Raw genomic sequence first — 9,880 nt, forward strand, 5'->3', positions numbered from 1 at the left:
TTTTATTTTGTCCACTGTTCAGTGACTGACTAGGGTTTCATTTCATCCAAAATTCAACCAGAATAAGAAAGTGCTGATGTTAGACTCTACCTCTTACACCCATTATTTCTACAACTGAATATGGAGTAGTTTTTGTAGTTTTTCATCATTCTGCTGATATTTTTCCCATCATGACAAGATTTCTCAAGAGAAGTCTGTCACCTTGTTATAGGTCTTCATAATGAACACTGTCATCATATCATCATAATCTTGCAACATTATTCTTAGTTGAAGATATAACTATCTGGGAAGTTCTTTAAGACTTCCTCTTAGCTGAGAGTTATATATTGATGTCTGAAGTTACTTCATTCTTGGATACTCCAAAACACAAAGCATTTGGCCCACATGGCTCATATTCAAACATCAGCATTTAGGGTATAATGGTATTAGTAATATTGACACTATTCCTAAAGAAACTGTACACACATACATGTTCATCAATGTGAGATTCAACTATTCGTGTTTTAGCTTCCTTTGAAGGTAGGAAAGTGTTAATATCATAATACTTCTTGATGTCATCCTAAATTGATATCTCCTTGAGCAGAGTATACTTTCAAAGTCTCTTTTCTGTTCTGAATGGACCCTGGAAGGAACTCCATCAAACAAGAAATATGTTTCTTACTGTACTTTAGCAATTATAGAGATTTTCTGAATCTTGATTGGGTATTTCTGGGCATTACTAGAACCAGAAAAGCACACACATACACATAGCCAGAGCTATATATTTTGCACAATGTATGTATGCATACTTATCTACAGATGCATATATACATATATGCATATATACACAAATATATAGGCATACATACACACATTGCATGTATATGTGTATTGTTCTCTCTTTTCCAATATAGAAAGTCCATATAGTCAAATTTCAAAGGTTTCCTGGTAATGATGCAGCATGAATTAGCATGCTCCAAAAAGGCAGCATGAATTGACCAACATAAGTATGAGCCTCATATTTCTTGACATAAGCACCCATCTTGTGATAGTAGAACTTAGCTTTACATATGTCTACAGTCTTCATGTGACTAATAAATCCACATTCGTGGCCATATATTTCTTTTTTTGAAAGTCTTGTAGTCTACAAATACACCTATAATTTGATTCATCTTTGATACTTCTACTATGGGCAATATGTATCAGCTATTAGTTCTTGTGATGAACCATTCATACAACAGTTCTACAGAAGTTCTCTAAGGTCCTTCATCAGAGATGAAACAGTTTTTTCTACATCTTTCCTAGAAGTCAAGATTCAGTGAGCTGGATTTTGTGGTCATATCCCATATTCCACTCATGAACTTGTTGTTAGAGACAACTCTGATGATCCTGTTAGTTAAGGTACAATTATGAGATGAATGAAAACACTCATAGCTCACTGAACAGTTAATAAATTAGGTTTATTTCATGCTAACATATCCTGCATATACTCTTAACTAAAGTAGGAGCAAATGGCCTTGTCCCAATATGGAAACACATTTGGTCATCCAGGAAGGGTATAAAGACTTATGTTATCTTTATATAGCCACTAACTCTGAAGGACACTACTTAAGTAGGCCTTTTTGTGCCCAGAAAACTACATCATAACAACCAGTGGCCACTTTGAAGCTACATCAATGGAGACACAAATTGAATCTTTCTTATTCCATTTCTTGGTCTGGAGACCAATCAATTCTAGTTCTGTCACATTTTAGGCAAAATCTATCATTAACCCACTGGATGAAAGAGCATTTCTCCTTCCTAAAGTGGTAATGATTCATCACAGGCATGATTTTTGACAGACTGGGCATATAGTCAGGTCAGTCAGTTGCCTGATGATGCATCTATTACTTAGTGAGGGAAAACTTATTGCCCTGATATAAGAGAATAACATTTTGCCAGTTGGGGACAAACTGAGGGCCATTTGGTGGTCTTTATGATTGACCCAAGGAGTTTAGTTCAGAAAGAATATGTTCCTTGTTCTTAAGGGGATCGTATCCAACATAAGATAACATCAGCATTCTAATGTCTGTATTGGCAATGAACATTTTCCCAACTTCTGCTGGTCTTTTAGGGGTTCTCATCTTTTTGTCTAATGGATGATGACACACCCCACAAACAGCTGTATACAGTAAGAGCAAAATTCTTGACCCCAGGGGGAATAGTCTTTGATTTTCCATTCCTAAGCTATCAAATCTCACACACCTTCATCAGCCACACAGTCACCACCCAGGAATTAGTGTATTTAAAGATATGCTCTGACTCATCTCTTATTCTCACATGATAACAGCACAATTGGAATTCAGCCCACTGGAAGTTCTTGCCAGCGCCAGGACTCTTTAGGTTATCCTTTGTTACTACATTAGTGGCTGCTGAAATCGAGTTGTGTATATCGATGGAATCCTAGTAAAGCTGCCCCCAGACCCAATATTGTAACTTCCTTATAGGCCCAACTGAACAGCAGGTCCACTCCTCTTACCTAGCCACTCACCCCTCACTCTACTCAATATCCTTATTTCTTCATATATACTCACTGCTCACTAGAATGACAGGTGTGTCCATGAACTCATGTTTCTTACAGAAACAGCAGGAATGTTTGGATGGAATTTGACGGAATCCCAGTCACGGCCTCTAACTAGTCAGTGCCCCCTCATATTTCCCACAGAAACTTCAGGTGTATCTATGCACTCAACCATAACCACATTCATCTAGTCTCAGACAGGACTACAGTACTCAACCAATCAGAGAGTAGCACCACCAGGATGCTCAAGCAGAATGTACACCCCAAAATAATAGAAGGGACTTTCCCTAAGTAGGTACCTATTCCGTAATAGTAAAAGTTGCCCTTTAAGTCAATTTATGACATAGAGAGGCTTATTATAATATCATTAACACACATAAATATCCTCCAAAAGGTTTTTCTGTATGCATTATGGGTAAACTCATGTGCAGCTCCACTTTGGTTAGGACCTCTCCCCTGTTACTTAAATGCATTTTTAATATTCATAATTTCTGTTAAGTAATCACATCTTTAGGCTATAAAAATCTGTCTTGCTTTCTCTGAAGTTACTGGTTCCTCTTGAAACTTAGTCTGCTTCATGAGAGACAAAATCTCAATAAATGCCTATACTTGGATGAGAAGTGGTCTGATTCTGAATTCTTTGAGATGGTTCCACCACAACTCATCATGAAACCACAACAGTTTTTGGCATCCCTGAGTGATCAGTTTCTGACTCTGACCTTTCCTTCTTCTCCAAATGTGGAGCAGCATCTCTGATTCGAACCCCATTGAATCCAAAGGTAAACCTATCATTTTTCCCCTTCTCTTAGTTGGGAGATCCTTCAAGCACCTTGGAAGTCTTAACTGGATCACTTGGGTGCTAGTTCCCAAGGCACTTGCAACTGGCAAATTCCCTATAGACAGAATATGTTTGTTTGGAAATTTCTCAGGGAGTTCTTTCTGAACTAAATTATTTTTTTCTTCATCCTTCAGTGAGATGCCACTGAAGAGATGAATGTGACTATAGTGGGGATTCCCTTAGGCTTACTGGCATTCACTTGTGCAAATTTCATTAACTGATCAGTGAAGAGTACATGGCATAGGAATTTGAAGTTAAAGTCTGAATCAATCTGCCCAAAAAGAAGAATCTAATTGTCCCTTTAGTGGACTGGTCATATGGTATAGCAAGCCATAGATCCAATCTTTCAAATTCATTTCCTTTAGAGATTTTACCCCTTTCTTGCCAGTTTTCTATAGGGACCACAATGGAAATTCTTATTTATAGAGTTAAAAAACTCCTCACTTTTAGCCACCAAAAAAAGGTGAAAAGATAGACTTTTTGTGAAGTGTGTAACTGATTCATCTGGTCTTGCAAAATTGAGTTCTTTGAGAACTTCAGAGTTTGTTTGCTGCATTTAACCACACCCACCAAAGCCATTCCTCCAATGGTGAGTCAGATTACTTACTGTTTTATCTTCTCTTATAATTTACCCCCATTTCTCTACTTTTTCATGGCAAAAATCCATCTGCTCCCCACTTTGGTAGAAGAAATCATCTTCTGTCAGGGGATATACTAGGATAAGAAACAGGACATAATAGGATGAACTTTCTTTCTAAAGGTTCTCAAGTTTCCTCCTCATTACTCTTCTCATTCTCTTGTCTAATGGCTCCAGTGCCATGTGATATAGTGAAACCTCTGGGATAGGAATTATGCTTCTTACCGGAAGCCTGTCATTTCTTAGCTATGGCTTGTTAGCTCGACCTATAATTAGAGATCCTCTCATTTAGACTATTGCCAGATCAATTAGTTGAGCCCCCACACCCTTTGTTATAAAGTCCATAAAAGGAAGAACACATATCTACTTGCTGAATGTGCTGAGTCCACTTACTCGATGTATTATAATGTGTCTAGTCCAACTTCTGTAGGATAGCTTGCGACAGCCAGAGAATATTGAATCTGGCATTTTCATTACCTTCCTTAGCAACTCCTTCCTAGAACCATTGATGGAATTGCTCCATATGAATTGGGTTCTGGTCTCTATTCTATTGTTAGGATTCTATATATGTCAATAAAAGATCCTCTCCACATGGTGCAGTAGTGGGTTATTTGACCATCCAATCAGCCAATATTTTAATTGTCCTTCCACCATTTAAACTACAATGTGAACCATGATTCCTAGGCTCCTCTCTTCACCCCATTCTCAGAGAACCAATTTTCACTAAAAGCAGTGGTTGTACAAGTTACAATCATCTTGAGCTCCTGTTTAAATTTCACCAACTGATTAGCTTACATCTATATAAACATGTAGCAAGAGAGAGCCATAGCTAAAGTGTGAAACCATTTAGAACTCTACTCATGAGAAAGGATGTAATTTGCCTCAATTCAGGCAGACCACAGGGCATGGCAGGCTTTGGGCAGTGGGGTTTTCACATAGATCCAATTTATCCATTTATCTAATTCATTTATCAAAACCATTCCCTTTAGGAATTTCCCCTTCTTTCTTTGCAAATCCTTATTGAGGAGACAGTTGCAAAAAGAATTTATCTCTATGAGGCCAGTTGTGAATAATTCTCTGTGGAAGCTACCTAAAGGGATCAAATTCTGGTCTGTAGCTGTATCTTCTAGTTGATTTATATGTCTCTGTAACAACAGAACTTCAAAGATTTATCTAGGCCTGTGGAATTCAGCTATGGAGAATTTCTCTGCCTTGACACCATTAGTCCAGGCCCTCAGGAGCCACTACATTAGATTTCTTTTGAACTCCTAATTCAACTTCTACATCCTTGGTGATAAAAACCTGCCCACAATCACTGCTTATATGGAGTAAATCACCATCCTTCCAGGAAGAGTAATAAGACAAGTCTAGGACTTTCTTTTTCTTTTTTTGTCTTTCCTTTTTACCTATGTTAGGAGTTCCTAAATCCCTTCTCTGCCATTGCACTCTTTTTTTCTGTCTCAAAGCTCTGAACTCAGCAGCATGTAGTATAACTCTGCTTCAGATACCTTACTCTGGGTTCCTGGGTTTTCATTATTCAGCCTTTAAAAGCTGAGAGTTTTGTCCATAGGTGCTGCATGCTCTGGACCAGCTAACTTTCAGTCTTATTATGTAAGCAGTCCAACCTGACCTGAACAGTCAACAAAATCAGGAAACAGTATAATTGTTCCTTTCTTTACATTATTTTACCATTCTCCAAGCTAACTGTTCCATGTGAGTAGAAGCCTCTCCATTGTCCTATTAAGAGAATTCCTCATACATGATCAGAAGACTGAACACGGAATAACTCAGTTTTATATTCAACCACCCAGTTACTCCACCCTCTTTATTTGTAGCAACCTTCTCCCAACTCAACTAATGAGTCACAAGATTTTCTGATTCCTATTACCAATGCCAAAAGTTAGGCTAGGCCTCTGATAACTCCTTGTTGGTTAAGGTTTGATATCAGATGTAATCTTTCCTCATATCCATATAGAAATCCATCTTGGACTTTGTAAAGAGATCCTAAAAGGAAAACTCCTAGGAATATTGCAGCCAAATTCTGGAATTCCCAGATCTAGAAGAAAATATTGCAAGCATCCAAAAAGAAACAATTTGAGCATTGTGGAAACACAATCAGGATAACACAAGATGTAGTAGCTTCTACATTAAGGGATTAAAGGGCTTGGAATATGACATTCCAGAGGTCAAAGGAGTTAGGATTAAAACCAAGAATTACCTACCCAGCAAAACTGAATGTAATCCTTAAGGGGAAAAATTCAATGAAATAGAAGACTTTCAAGCACTCTTGATGAAAAGGTTAGAGCTGAATAGAACATCAGATTTTCAAATAAGGAATTCAAGAGAAACCTGAAAAGGTAAACAGGAAAAATAAATCATAAGAGACGTATTAAAGTTAAACAGTTTTCATTCCTACATGTAAAGATGATATTTGTAACACATGAGATCTTCCTCAGTATTAGGGCAGTTGGAGGAAATACATAGATTAGATAGATAGATAGATAGATAGATAGATAGATAGATAGATAGATAGATAGATAGATAGATAGAGGGCACAGGGTAAGTTGAATATGAAAGGATGATATCTAAACATAAAATTAAGGGGTTGGAAAGGAGTGTATAGAGAGAAGGAGAAAGGGAGAGATAGAATGGGATAAATTATCTCACATCAAAGTGGCAAGAAAAAGGTTTCACAATGGAGTAGAATGAGAGAACTTGAGAAAGAATGAGGGAATCTTGTTCTCATCAGATTTGGCTTAATGAGGGAATAGCATACACACTCACTTGGGTATCTTACTCTACAGTAAAGTAGCTGGGAAAGAGATAAGAGGGAGGATATTTTAGAAGAGAGGGCAGGTTGAGGGAGGGAATAGTCAGAAGCAAACACTTTGGAAAGGGGACAGGGTCAAAGCAGAAAATAGAATTATTGGGTGGGGTGGGATAGGGTGGACAGAAATAGAGTTAGTTTTTTACCACGTAACTATTATGGAGGTGTTTTGTATAATTGCACATGTATAACCTATATCGAATTGCTTGCATTTTCAGAGAGGGTGGGTGGGGAGGGAAGAAACGAAAGAATGTGAAACTCAAAGTTTTTTAAAAAATCTTAAAAAATTAATTTTACATACACCTGGAAATAAGATATACACTCTACGGGATATATAAATCTATCTTGCCTTTAAGAAAGTAAAGAGAAAGGGGATATTGGATGGGGGATGATAAAGGGGAGGACAGACTGGGGGAAGAAGTAATCAGAATGCATGCCCTCTCAGGGTGGGGGAAGGGAAAAGATGGAGAGATGATTTGGAACTCAAATCTTATAGAAATGAATATCCAAAACTAAAAATAAATAATTTTAGATCTTGCCAAAAAAATTTCCCCGTTTCCTGTTTTCCTTCTAATTTTGATTGAATTTATTTTGTTTTGAAAATGCTTTTAAATCTCATGCAATCAGTATTGTCCATTTTAATTCTTGTGATTCTCTTTTTCAGTTGCTTGGTCATACACTCTTTTCTTGAAGATAGGTTTTACAGTAAATGTTTCCATGCTCCCCAAATCTGCTTATAATAATATCATTTATGTTTAAATGATGAACTTCTTTTGTGTTTCTCTTGGTATATCGTGTGAGATGAGATAGTACATACCTAGTTAATACCAAACAGTTTTCCAGTTTTCCCAGCAGTTTTTGTCAAATAGTTGGTTCCAAAGCTTGAACCTTTGAGTTTATTGAACACAATATTAGTACAATCATTCACTACTGTGTATTGTATACTATATCTATTGCTGTGATCTATCACTCTATTTCTTAGCCAGTACCAAATTGCTTTGATGATTGACTCTTTGAAATGTGTACTGCCAGGCCCCTTTCCTTCACTTTTTTCCATTGATTCCCTTAACTTTTTTTTTTTTTTTTTGCCTTTGTGTTATATTTCTTTTAGCTCAAAAATTATTCCTTGGTAGTCTACATTGTATAGTATTGCAACTTAATTTAGTAGAATTGTCAGTTTTATTATGTTAGCTTTTTTATTTTATTAGCCTACCCATGATCAACAATTATTTCCCCAATAGCATAGATCTGTATTTGTATAAAAATTATTTTTTAATTGTGTTCATATACTTACTGGGTGTGTGTTGGCACATAGACTTCCAAGCTTTTTTTATTTCACTTTATGCTCTTATTTTAAAGATAATTTCTCTTTCTATTTCTTCCTGGTAGGCTTTGTTGGTAATACAAGGGAATGATGGTTATTTATATACCTTTACTTTATATCCTGAAAATTTGCAGAAACGAGTAATTGTTTCAACTGGTTTTTCAGTTGATTCTCTTTGGTTTTCTAAGTATATCAGCAAATTATTTTCAGAGTAAGTTATGTTTTGTCACTTTTATTCCTCCTATTTATTGTTTTCATATCTTATTGCTATATCTAGCAACACTTCTATAATATTGAATAATAGTAGTGATAATGGGCTTCCTTGTTTTATCTCTGATCTTATTGGGAAGAATTCTACCTTCCCCATTACAAGTATTGCTTGCTCTTGATTCTAAAGCGATACTACAAATCATTTTAATAAAGATTACATTTATTCTTATGCCTTGTACTGTTTTTGAATAAGAATGAATGTTGTATTTTATGGAAAAGTTGTTCTGCATCTATTGAGATAATCATATGAGTATTTGCTGTTATTGATATAATTTATCATGCTTATACCTTAACCACCTACTCACAGTTAATGCTTTTTGTGATATGTTACTATAATGTCCTTGCTAGTGTATTATGTAAAATGTTCTCTTCAAAATTCATTAAGGAATTGTAGCGCAGTCTTCATCTCTGGTTTTGCTCTTCCTTGTTTAGGTAACAAAACCATATTTGTGCCATACAAGAATTTGGTAAGAATTCTTCCCCTATTTTTTCAGATAGTTTACATAACATTGAAAATAATGGTTCTTTAAATGCTTGATAAAATTCATTTAGAAAGAATATTGTCCTGGGGATTTTTACTTAGGGATTTATGGTTTCTCCAAATTCTTTTTGCTAAAATATGGTTATTTAAGTTTCCAATTTCCATCTTCTGCTAATCAGAGCAATTTATATTTTTGTAAATTTTCGTCCATTTCACTTAGACTATCATTAACATCATAAAATTGGACAAAATAGATCCAAATAATTGCTTTCCTTTCACCATCATTGGAGGTGTGGTAAGTCTTTTCATTTTTGACACTGGTAGTATGATTTTCTTTCTTTTTTAAAAATAAAATTAATTAATGATTTATCATTTTCCTTATTTTCTTTTCCTACAGAACCAGGTCCTTATTTATTTATTCATTTCAACTTATTTTCCTTTAAATTTTACTAGTGCTGCCTTGGTATTTTAGGATTTCTATTTTGAGGTTTAGTTTAGGGTTTTTAATTTACTTATTTTCTGGAGATTTTTTTAGTTGCTTTCCAAATTCATTGATCTACTTTTTTTCTCTCCTTTATCTTGGTGTGCATTTAGAGATATAAATTTGCCCCTAAGTACTTCTTTCACAGGATTCCATCAATTTTGTAATACTGTCTCAATTTTGTCATAGTATTTAATAAAATTATTGATTCCTTCTGTTTCTGCTTTGGCCCAGTCATTCTGTAGCATTAGATTATTTAGTTTGTAATGGATTTTTAATATATGCTTCAATGGCACTTCATTGAATATAATTTTATTGCATTGTGGTCCAATATTTTTATTTTTGTTCATTTCTATGTGAAAATTTTATGCTCTAATCTAGGAACTTTTGGGGGGAAGATGCTATTTATAGGTGAGAAAAAGCTATACTCTTTTCTATTCCTATTCAGTTTTCTCCAGAGATTTATCTTATCTAACTTTTCTA

This window comes from Notamacropus eugenii, chromosome 3 (assembly GCF_028372415.1).
Source record: "Notamacropus eugenii isolate mMacEug1 chromosome 3, mMacEug1.pri_v2, whole genome shotgun sequence".
NCBI classification, from domain to species: Eukaryota; Metazoa; Chordata; class Mammalia; order Diprotodontia; family Macropodidae; genus Notamacropus; species Notamacropus eugenii.